Source organism: Macrobrachium nipponense, chromosome 8 (assembly GCF_015104395.2).
Source record: "Macrobrachium nipponense isolate FS-2020 chromosome 8, ASM1510439v2, whole genome shotgun sequence".
Taxonomy (NCBI): Eukaryota; Metazoa; Arthropoda; class Malacostraca; order Decapoda; family Palaemonidae; genus Macrobrachium; species Macrobrachium nipponense.
This window is the reverse complement of record NC_087203.1, coordinates 93,102,353-93,115,458: the sequence shown is the minus strand read 5'-3', so window position 1 is coordinate 93,115,458 and position 13,106 is coordinate 93,102,353.

Below are 13,106 nucleotides of genomic sequence, written 5' to 3'. Positions count from 1 at the left end.
TTGCAATTTTAAAACCATTTAACACTTGAAAAAAAACTAACAGGTTGGAAAAATTAACCATTTTTATCTGAATATTTTCTGATCCCAAACATATTCCTTGTATTAATTCTAATGAAGAAAACGAGTATAATCCTCATCTTTCCATGGAAGAAAATGGAATTGAAATCGTTAAAAAAAAATGAAACGTCAAAAGAAGACGGCTGAAAAATACGAGTAAAATAAGGGAGAAAGGGGAATTAATTAAACTGAAGACTCCTTGGGCTAAGACGGGATGATGACGAAAGAGGTCGAATGCCTGGGGAAATAGATCTACGCGGAAGTGGGAAAATGATAATAAACGAGAGAAAAAGGGAACAGAAATAATTTAGAAATTGGTGAAAAAACCTAGAAAGTAAAAGAAATTTTAAAATGAATAGTTCAAGATGAGAGAGAGAGAGAGGAATGTAAGCATAAGTAATAAAAATCTATAGTAAAAATAGATAAATAATAGTTTGTTTGTATGGTGTTTTTACGTTGCATGGAACCAGTGGTTATTCGGCAACGGGACCAACGGCTTCACGTGACTTCCGAACCACGTCGAGAGTGAACTTCTGTCACCAGAAATACACATCTCTCACACCTCAATAGAGTGCCTGAGAATTGCAATCACGGCCACCGAGGTAAATAAATAATAACAAATGAAAGCAAAGCGGAGGCACAAGGCAGGAAGACCAGAATGCAACACGAAGAAAGATGAGATTCAGTTGTAAAAAGTAGCCTGGTGAAGGAGAAAGTTTCATAGTAGGTAATAATTCATAACTACAGATACTAAATCTACAAGAGCAACAAGAAAACGATAACGGCAGTAACATGTCCAGGAGAAAGGAAAACGGACATAATGCCTTTTACGAAAATAACGATAATCATCATAAATGAAATAAGATTATGAGTACAATCAGACCACTCAGGATAAGATGCTTGAAATACATGATTTGTGGAAGAAGAATAAGACAACATGACAAACTAGCAGGAAAGAAAGAGAGAAAACGAACAGAGGGTTGAAAAGGGAAAGCCTCTGATGAATAAGCGAATGAGGACTGAAAGGTAAAGAAAAAATTGGACAAACAGTAAAGATAAAGAAAGGCAAAATAAAGCTTTGCAAGAGCAAGGTATGAACAAATTGCGTGGAGATAGCATAGTATATAATCGCTGTAGCTACTAAAAGGAAAGAAAATAATGATCAACCACACAATAAAAGAGACAGAAAGGATTATAGAACTATAGAAAAATAAAAGCATGAGCCCATAGCAAGCAATAACAACTTATCTACCCAAATTTTATGGATATCCTCGAAGTGTGAATTGAGCCCTTAATCTCGGATCACCATATCTTTGAAACGGCTCAACAGTCTTTAACTTTATCGAAACTACCATTTTTATATTACACTTTTAGCGACACAACCATAAAGGTTACTTATAGTTTATAAATAGGTGTCTGTACACATACAATACTTATGTTTATAAGCATACAAAGAAATATGTTCAACCAAGTTCATTTTCTTTAACATGACAACGTACATATTTGCATATAAACTGGATTTACAAAGCGCGCGCTATAAGTAGATATGGCCATTGGATGCTAGTGGTTTTTTATTCACTCTTGTTGGTCTTCTTTATGTGAAATCGTTTAATATTTCCTATTTTCTATCTATAAATTTATTCAAATTTTTTGGGGCGTATTTTAAAATTCAACAAACCACTTTATACCACACGAATTTGACACTGTTTAAAAATGTGAGATCAAGGATTCAAAATAACTAACGAATTTTTCCCATAGAGAAAGAAAAATAAATAAATAATAATAATAATAAATTAAATAAGCAAGGCTATTAGGAAGTCGTCTTAAACTTAACCATGCAAGGCCTAGGGCTCAAAGCTAACTAGGAAAACTTAGGCTCTAAGGTTAGTAACAATAAACGCTCAAACTCCTTCTCTCTATCTCTCCCTTTCCATTGCTTCATTGCTTCGCCCATTAAGCCCCTTACCTATTCAATTCCTTGACGACAAAGCACACAAATGGGGGAGGGGAGAACCACATCAGTGAGCCAATCACAGAAGTCAGTGAAGTGTTGAAAACGGGGTGGAATGAACATCAGTATATACTATATTCTCTCTCTTCTCTCTCTCTCTCTCTCTCTCTCTCTCTCTCTCTCAGTGCGTGTATGTATAAACAAATATTTCTTTCACACTAGGCCTTTTAACTCCTAAGATTAGTTTGTTTGGAACAATATGGTACTAATCATTATCACTCTCTCCAGTCATAAATGCTGAATCGAGGATGAAGCTAATCCCTTAGCCAAAGAAAATATATAAATTATACAGAGAAAATTTCACATCGTCAGATGCTTCCTATGACTAACCATAGGCCCCCTATAACACACACACACACACACACGCACACACATGGGCCAAACTATAGAAAGTAAGACTGCTCTCTCTCTCTCTCTCTCTCTCTCTCTCTCTCTCTCTCTCTCTCTTCTATAATTTGGCGTTTTAATGGGCTCCTTTTATTAGATGGAATTCTGTTGTAACAGAACATTTTTACTAATTATATATGTGTGTATATATATATATATATATATATATATATATATATATATATATATATATATAATATACATATGTGTGTGTGCGCGCGCGCGTGTGTGTGTGTGTATCTTTACTACGTAGAAATCGTTTGGGAAACGACTGAAATGGAAGAAAGTTCATGCCTACCTACCAGAACGACTTGAACACATTACAGACCGTGTATACACATCTACTTTTATATTCATTAATCAAAACGAGCAAATATTTCCCGTCATTCCGACAACAAAAGAAATACAGCGTAGCAAGTCTGGCTTAAGTTAACATAGGCATACAGGTACCTAGATTAACTGAATGGGTGATAAAGTCTCTGAGTAAATTTGGTCTCAAAGTACGAGGAAAGTCTGTGAATATGACTGGATATGCGTGATCGAAAACCCCTTAAATGAAGGTGGACTGACAGATTTCAACATCAAAGTAATGTTAGTTATGGAATTACAAAATACTATAGAATGGTATCGTGGGTGTGTCAAGAATACCACAGAATCCTTTGCAAGGTTTGCAACGCCTTTAATCGCCTAGAGTCATCGTAATCAATTTGTTTGAACATTTAACATAACTTTCATAACATATTCTTAATATATATTTCCAAACAATGTTTAAGTTCAGTTATGTCAGGAATAATTAAAAAAGAATAAAGTGGTGACATCTAACAGACAATTTATATCATTGTGCGGTCAGAGTAACGGCACAAACGAAAAAAGAATATAGATAATATGCTTTACCGATCAGCATTCAGAATACAAGACCAAAAAACGTGGGAATACTATCATGATTAAAGGTAATTAACAAATATCAAAATGAGAGTAAAAGACGGTGGCCAACTAGCCATTGTTGACAGTAATTAAAAAAAATTACAAAACAAAGATATAGTTTTACTGGAAAAATATTTCTGCAGAGTATCAAAGAATATATCTAATGAATAAATCTAACTAGTAAAATGTGGTCGAAAATATAGATAATCCAGTTTCAGCAAGCACGGCTCGCAGTAATGCCTAATTTATAGTTTGAAATGTTAATATCACAAGAGGAAAATGAAATTACCCGCTAAAGTAGTGAACGGAAGGAAAAAGCAGTAGGCAATGTCCGACCATTTTATTTTCCACCCTGTTGGAATAGTTTTTATTTGCACGGTTACGTGTAGAGTACATTCACACGCGCGCGCACACACAAATACATAAACACAAACACTCACATACACACACATAATATACATATATATATATATATATATATATATATATATATATATATTATATATACACATACATACATACATACATACTACATACATACATATATATATACATATATATATATATATATATATATATATATATATATATATATATATATATATATATATAAGTGAATCAAGAAAGTTTGGAACGTGCTATATATATATATATATATATATATATATATATATATATATATATATATATAGATATATATATATATATATATATATAATATATATATATATATATATATATATATATATATATATATATATATACATACATATATATATATATATATATATATATATATATATATATATATATATACACATACATATATATATATATATATATATATATATATATATATATATATATATATATGTATATAAGTGAATCAAGAAAGTTTGGAACGTGCTATATATATATATATATATATATATATATATATATATATATATATATATATATATATATATATATATATATATTTATATATAATTATATTAATTTAAAAAGGCCAATGAAACTCTATATTACACTATATTACGTGTTACTAACTGAAGGGCTCTCAGGCTATCTGTTACTATTGTGGCATTGTCCTTATTCATTTTTATGATACTCAGCGTAAAAAAAATAAATAAAAATAAAAAAGGACAGAGATACTACTGTTCAGCATGCCCAATATACCTTTAACAATTATGCAACGTTATGTAACACTGTCCACTTGCCCTTCGTCCTTAATGACCTGAAATATCCACCCCTACAAACACGTGATTCCCAGGCAATGTGTCTTCCTTGACAGGTGTTATGACACCGGTCCTGACATATGTATCTGACGTTTGGAACATTGGCTCGGACAAATGGCTCTCTATTTAACCTGTGTTCATGACGCCCATTTCCATAATGGTCCGACTGTGTCACCCCTGAGCTTCCTGCCAAGGGTCGCAACGAAAGCGATAAACGCAAAAGACCATGAGAGAGAGAGAGAGAGAGAGAGAGAGAGAGAGAGAGAGAGAGAGAGAGAGAGAGAGATTGTGATAGGTCAGGGACAACGGTACGTTTTTGTTAGAACACGCTTGGTTATCACAGGTGGTAATATTGTTTGGTTAACTTTTGCCTAAAAAATTGTTTCGGTTATATTCGGAAGGCAGAAATAAAAAATGAGAAAAAAATTATAGTTGAAAAATCGAAAGAGAACTTTGCTTTGTTTTTCCAGTGTGAAAATGATACAGAGAAACGGAGAGCGAGAGCAGCGCACTTTTCGGTCCTGTTTTTAAGCTTTCGGTGAATTTTCCCCTGATCAATGAAACCGGTAAATCGATTTTCCAGACCGAAGTCTGGAAAGGTTTATACGCCAATGTTTTTTTTGTTACGGACGGGAGAAGAAGAAGGGAACCATAATGAGGGGAAAAAAGGAAAAAAAAAAAAGTTATTCCGTGAAATTATTACAGACCCAAAAATCCCAAACGAACATTTCCTACTGTACATACTTTTAAATTAGTTTTTTTTTTTAATAACCTCGTGTTCGTGCCATCGTTTTTACATAAATACGTATTATATTATAAACTTTAATCGCGTCTTAATGAGAGAATAAAAAATTAGGAACAGTTATTCCGTGAAATTATAGCAGACCCAAAAATTCCAAACGAAAATTTTTCTACAGTACATACTTTAAAATTATTTTTATGTAATAGCCCTCGTGTTCATTGTTTTACAGAAATAGTATTATATTAATCAACTTTATTCGCGTTCTTAATGAGAAAAAATAGGAACAGTTATTCTGTGACTTATAACAGACACCCAAAAATCCCAAACGAACATTTCCTACCGTACGTACTCTTAAATTATTTTTGATATAATAGCCTCGTGTTCATGCCATCGTTTTACAGAAATAAGTATTATTTTAATAAACTTTATTCGCTTTCTTAATGAGATTAAAAAATAGAACATTTATTCAGTGAAATTATTACAAACCCAAAAATTTCTAAAACACATTTTCCTACAGTTCATACTCTTAAATTATTCATATATTATATATATATATATATATATATATATATATATATATATATATATATGTATATATATATATATATATATATATATATATATATATATATATATATATATATATATATATATATATATATATATAGCCTCGTGTTTATGCATTGCTTTACAGAAATAAGTATTATATTAATCAACTTTATTCGCGTTCTGCATATAAGACTTAAGATATTGTTATTTACTCGTCAAATATGAATATTAGATTTGTTAAAAATTTCATAATTCAACGAGAAATTTGTAACCTTCTATTCTGATTTAACAAAATACTCCAGACCAATTTTTTTATTTTCCGCTATGGCGAATCATAGTATTTGCGCAGCATTGACAAAGCAAGAGTATATTTCCAGACTGTTTGCGTTACGGTAAAACTTACATTGGATATTAAAAAAAAAACAAAAAAACAAAGTTGTTTTGACAATACACTCAAAATCCTAAAAGGTATCTACTCTTTGCTCTGAAGAAGAAAAACTTTCAGAAACACGAAGCAGAATGACGCAGAATGAAGAAAATACATCAAATTTCCAGCTATGATCTCACAAGCGAGATGTCAGCCTTGCTATTTACTAAGCAAATGGCCTCCAGCTGACAAACTTGCAAGTCATTTAACTTGCAGAGATAAATAAGAATAGAATAGCCGAGTCTCGAGTTTTATTACACATTATACATTCCTTTTGACTCTCATCAGGTGAAAGGGAAAAAAACTATGAACTTAATTTCCTAAGAATGTAGAAGAAAATGTTAACCGGAAGTGGGAGCTGAAATCTTTTAATGCTGACGACGCTTGAATTCACACCTTCGCGCCTAACGAAAAATATTCATTCAGTCATTTAATGTTATCCTATTTATTTGTTTATTTATTTACTTTTTTAGTTATTTTTGTGCCGTAGTACATGGAGAAGTAAGTTTAATTAACAATATTTATTTCAACGTATACCAAAAACTATAAGTCAGGGAAGCAGAAAATGGGAAGCAATTTTGATCACAACGACACAGATAAATTAATTAAAGAAATATAAGCGAGAGAGAGAGAGAGAGAGAGAGAGAGAGAGAGAGAGAGAGAGAGAGAGCTAATCAATTATAATTCAGCGGTATATCAAAACAAAACAAAACAAAAACACTCCCATCCAGAAAATATAAACTGAGATCAGTAAAAGGCTTTTTTTCTGCAAATAACATCGACGAAATATTAACAAGAGCTCAAAGTTGAGCATTTTATTAAAAAACTAACAATAACTTGTCAAATACATTCATCTTGAAGTGAAAATCATTTGGTTTTGTCCGCAACAGAATTTCAAGATTCTATCTGAGTCTTGGCAAAGTGAAAACTGATTGCTAAGGTGAAATTCACTTAAGCAAATCATCTTAATCCGGCGACTGAGGCGAAATTGCCTACGAGATGAATATTACCCGCATACAGCTTACAGACAACGCGTGTGAAATCTCTTCTGAGGAACGAGACGAGGTCATCCATTACAGGTTTAAAGAACATCGAGAGCAGAGAGAGAGAGAGAGAGAGACGAGAGAGAGAGAGAGAGAGAGAGAGAGAGAGAGAGAGAGAACATCTCAATGTTAATTTCTCATAAGTATAAACGGGAAAATCTTAATTAAAAGAGATTATTCCTCTAGAGCATTTCCGTGGATTACCTCGCAAGAAAAGACAAAACAATCATCACAAAAAAAAAAAGTTTAGGCCTACTTCAGAACTAGCTCTGGTAATAAATAGATTACATTATTGCTACAGATGTCTTTCCTATAGATGCTCTCACTCATTGTGCATGTTTGGAAACCAAAAAATTCCAACAATTTTGCCATGCCATCCTTTGACTTCGATTACTTGTGCATTATTCATTACTATATTGCAGAAAGCAAGGAAGGCATAAGGAACAATTCTCGATTTTCAGAGAATTGGCATTGGTCGGATAAATGATGTACACTTCCACAGACAGCTAACGTATGTATTTCCACATTCCAGGAACAAGAATATAAAGAACTGCCCTTCCTCTGCACTCACAGAAAAAAAAAATTAAAGAATTCTGATAGGTAAAAGAGAAGAATCTGATGGGACAGAGGGAACAACGAATAATTGGTGAAAAGTGAAATACAAAATGGATGACAAGAGCGGAATTCTTGACAAGTGGTAGTTCTATTGAATATTACCTGGTTTTGCATTCGCGCTCAAATCTAAAAATAATTATTTATTTCAATTTGAGATAATTTTTTAATTTTTCCAAAACAGAATAATTTAACTCTAAAAATCCTATTTGATTTCAATTCTTTATGCCTCGACTCTTCACATTCTAAATAGAGCTTTGCTAAGTTTATCTCTAGCCTACTGCCTACTGGCAATGACGTCATTACCATCATATAAAAAAGTTCTAGTGGCCGTAACCAAGAGTTTTCGAAATTTATGTATAAAATTCTAAAATTCTAACCTGATTCAATAAAAATGACATTCATCGTCAAATAATTAATGTTATATCTGAATCCATAAGAACGCTAAAGATAAGATTATACGTGTATGTACAATTATAACCAATGAAAATTCTACCGGAACTCATGCGCAGCATAAATATATTATTTTGATGATTAAAAAACAGCAATTTTGAAAACCATAAGCTCATTCCATATAGTGAAATAGGAAAGCTGGATTACTATAAAACCATCCTGAACATGCTTAACTCAACTATAACATCACCTAATTTTTACCGCTTGGTGTTAATATTGTCCATATCAATAAAACATAGCTACCAAACATTCCCAACATCAAATCAGAAATGTGACCTTCATTATTCCTACAGTGGACGATGACATTATAGCCTTATCCGTGGAAAGTGAATCTGTGATGTCACACGCTCACACACATGGCAGATAGCACTTTTTTAAGAGAGAGAGAGAGAGAGAGAGAGAGAGAGAGCACCGGACATCAGTCATTTTTTTTCTTTTTATTGCGGTATGGTGAAGTCACGTGGAGGCTTGAAACTCCAAGTTCGAGTGCAATTAGCACTTTGTGAATAAGGCGAAGAAGGGGAGCATTTATAGGGTGGGAATGTGACGTCACATCAAGAAGTCCTTAGTCTATCTCTCCCTTTAAATGGATGTTTTCTTGTTTGAAAGTATGTGAATTCGGTGATCGTTTTGAACTTTGGCAAATTTCCATGACAAGCTCACAAAATATAAAAATAAACTTCTCTGCAGGTTGGTTAAGTTACGGAGGTCCACATCAGGCCTCTTGTTTAATAACACACTTCACGGGGTCATTATAAAAAGGTAAGTGAAATTTGTATACCGGAAACTTAATAATGGATAAACTTACACTGTTCACAAAAAGTATTATATGTTACCATTTTTATAATAACGTTATGTTGTGAATTTTTTGTTTAAGCCTAAGTTCGTAACTAATATATGTAAATGCACCACAATATAAACATAATCGATCACCTTTATTTTTCCTGTTCATCATTTTGAAAATTATGCACAAATTCATTTTATCATACTATAGTTTTAATTACAGCGCATAAAATAGCAAAAATTTCTCATGAACGAACCTGACTACTAGTTTTAATCATTTTAGCTAACAATTAATGTTTCTGATGAAGGGGTAAAGAAATCTAATAATTAACGTATTTAACTCTTACAGATAAGACTGATCGTCTAAATATATTGGTTAAGCATTGTTAAAGCTTGTATCATTCTCATTGATCGTATATAGATTTTCTTATTTCAACAATATAATACTATAGCTGATTCACTTAAGTTAGATTCTTGGGTGAGCCCTATGCCTACGAGACGTTTGTTTGGCGGCCTCCGATTGGGTGTGACCGGGAGTTAGGCGGTCGCTCAGCGTCCCATTATTTTCGTCTGCAGCTTACAAAACTAGCAATTTGTTTATATGTCTTCATTTACCTTACATTTTCCATAAGATAGGAAGGTAGTATATTATACACACACACACACACACACACACACACACATATATATATATATATATATATATATATATATATATATATATATATATATATATATATATCTATATATATATAATAATATCGGTATTCGGTAAATACTGACTACTGGCCACTAGATGGTTATATATATATATATTAAAAATTTTGTGCCTGCGCTCTTTCAGAGTCAAGCACTGCAAAAATAGTCTTCCCCTATAAAGATTTTTTATGTTAAATTTAGCCATAGTTGAAAAATAATCATAACTTCTTAATACTTTTCTCACAAGTTTTAATTTGTCTATTTAATTTTGATAATATAAATCGTTCGATGCATGATACTGATAAGCGAAAGAGAGAGAGAGAGAGAGAGAGTGGTGATGACAAAAGCAAAAGCTTCATCAGATCTGAATCCCAAGTCGTGTCCCCAGTGCCAGGTAAAGCGAGTGTAAGTAGTACCAAAAGTCCTTCTCAGAAGCCGGATGATTCGCGACATAATAAGATATATTCTTAATTTTCTTCTTCTCATATCACACGCATCTAAAATCTGAAAGCACCAGCATATTCAGGGTGAATTTATTTCATAAACAAACAAGAAAATATCAAATACTAATAAATAATCAAAAGAAAGAATCGGTAACATAAAGAAATAAAGTTATTCAGATTTACATCAGAAGAAATTAAGGAAAAAGAATTTACAGACGTAAACAAAATGACGGCAGGAGAACGTTCGGTCCCATGCTGGTGTCAGCCCAGTAGCGGAAACTGCGGACAGAATCGTAAACTAACAGAAGATGTGTCCCCTTCCGGGTCGTAAACGATGGGTCGTGCTATTGTGTATAAATATTTATATATATCTTTTTTCTTCCTTTCAACACACCCCCTTGCAAGTAGAGGGAAGGTATCTGTCATAAATCTAAGGTTTAACGCACCCTTCGGAGATCTTTCCTTTCTTCTGGCAAAAAAGAAAAAAATCTACAACTATCATTATTTATAATAAGTTTCCGTTTCTTCTTTTTTTGTACAAGAATGTAACCAATTCCTGGGATGCTAAAACAAAAAGATAATGAAATATAACAATAAATAAATAAAAATTGCTATGCCCAATATGCATCTCTAGTCTAGGACATTACAATAATGGATAAAAGAGATATGATATTCACTGACAAAATGTAATTATACACACCCACGACGCACACGCCACGCACATACACATACACGCACACACACACACACATGTAATATATATATATATATATATATATATATATATATATATATATATATATAATATATATATTATTTATATATATATACATATATATATATATATGTATTATATATATATATATATATATATATATATATATATATATATATATATATTATATATATATATATATATATATATATATATATATATATATATATATATATATATATATATATATATATATATATATATATATATATATATATATATATATATTATTTATATATATATACATAATGTGTGTGCATATGTGTGGTGTCCTACAAATATTACGCCACAAATTTCTTTAATATTCAATTCACTATCATGGGAATAATTATATCCAAACGGAATTATGTGATAAGTATATCGTCATCAGTGGGATTCGAACTGCCGCCTCCTTCGGAAACAACGGAATTTACATCGTCTAGGTGTTCCCCTTCTCATGACTCATACCACTTATGACATATAAACGCGTTTTACCTAGATACCATCTCCATTCTTGTCACAAGACCAGACATCTCAAAACACTATGTCCATTCTATCGTCTATCCTACCATTCTCACAACTTTTAAAAAACTCTGCATTTCTGACGCTTTAGATTAATTTTATGCATCATAATTTAATGAACAGCTTAATCTTAGCAGCCTTAACCTTACTTCTTTCATTTGTGCTCAACATCCTCACTTCAATAATTGCCTCTATTATCTTCTTACATTTCCATGTTTGCTTCCATGGCTATTCCAAATTTTTTTCCCGTCTTTTGCAAACACATGCCTACCTTCCCTATTTCAAAATCGGTAATTCACGTCATTCTATCAGGCCCCTATATTCTTTATATGAATCAACTGCTCTTATTCTTCAATAATTCATTCTAACATGCATTGGTCTATCTTCCAAGTTTCATCAACCAATCCACATTCCAGTCACGAGAATAATTTTTTTAATCCCACAACTCTGCACCTACTTCTTATATTTTCTTTTTCACTTTTCACTATGACTCCCATCCATAACAAAATATAAAAAAACAAAACCTCCTGTCACAAAATCCCTTTTACATAATACCAGTCACTCTGTCTAAATATTCTAAATCATGCTTTGCCAGCAGTAGTTTCTCCACCCCATGGGAATTTGAACAGCCAAGCCATGAAAACCAAGGCAGACTAGGTGTTTCTCCTCTCAGCTACAGGGGGGAGACATAAAAAAGAAAATAAAGTAGCAATATGGAACTGCATATGCGTGTATCACAGTGGATACAATTCGTCCATAAATATGGCAGATGGGCAGAAGCAGGCCTCGAGCTAAAGCACAAATGGCGAAAGCAGATTCAAGAAAGATGGTCAACAAATTGAGAAAGAGAAGAAAAGTGGTACGAAACGAATCAAGTTAAAGGAAAAAAGAAAACACAGATTCACGAGCATTTGGAAACCATTTCCGTTTCGATTCAGATAAGGTAAAAATGATTTTCAATCGCTCCTAAAAGAAACATTCTATTCTTTACATCCATGAAGCGAAACAGGAGAGAGAGAGAGAGAGAGAGAGAGAGAGAGAGAGAGAGAGAGAGAGAGAATCCTTGCAGGCCGGTGGGAACGAAAACCGATTAGATTAACGGGGTCGAGTTATCAGAATTGTTACATGTAGGTAAGTCAACGCATTTAAACAGCTATGTAACTAAAATATTCAGTGAGAATCTTTAAATAATTACTGACTAAAAATATGTCACATTACAATGTTCTTCCCTGTAATAAAGAAATGAATTAAATCCTTCTTCCTTTTATAATTATAAATTGCTATTTCAATTAAATTTTTTTCTCTGAAACTTACATCTCCTCTTGCCATTAAACAAGACAAAAAGTTTCCAATTCCTTGTCTAATAAAGCTTTGAATTACTTACTCTCCCCCCGCCCCCGTAGCCGCCCCCCCCCTTCCAGAAAACGCTTGAAATATTTTATAGTTATAGATTTTAAAATAA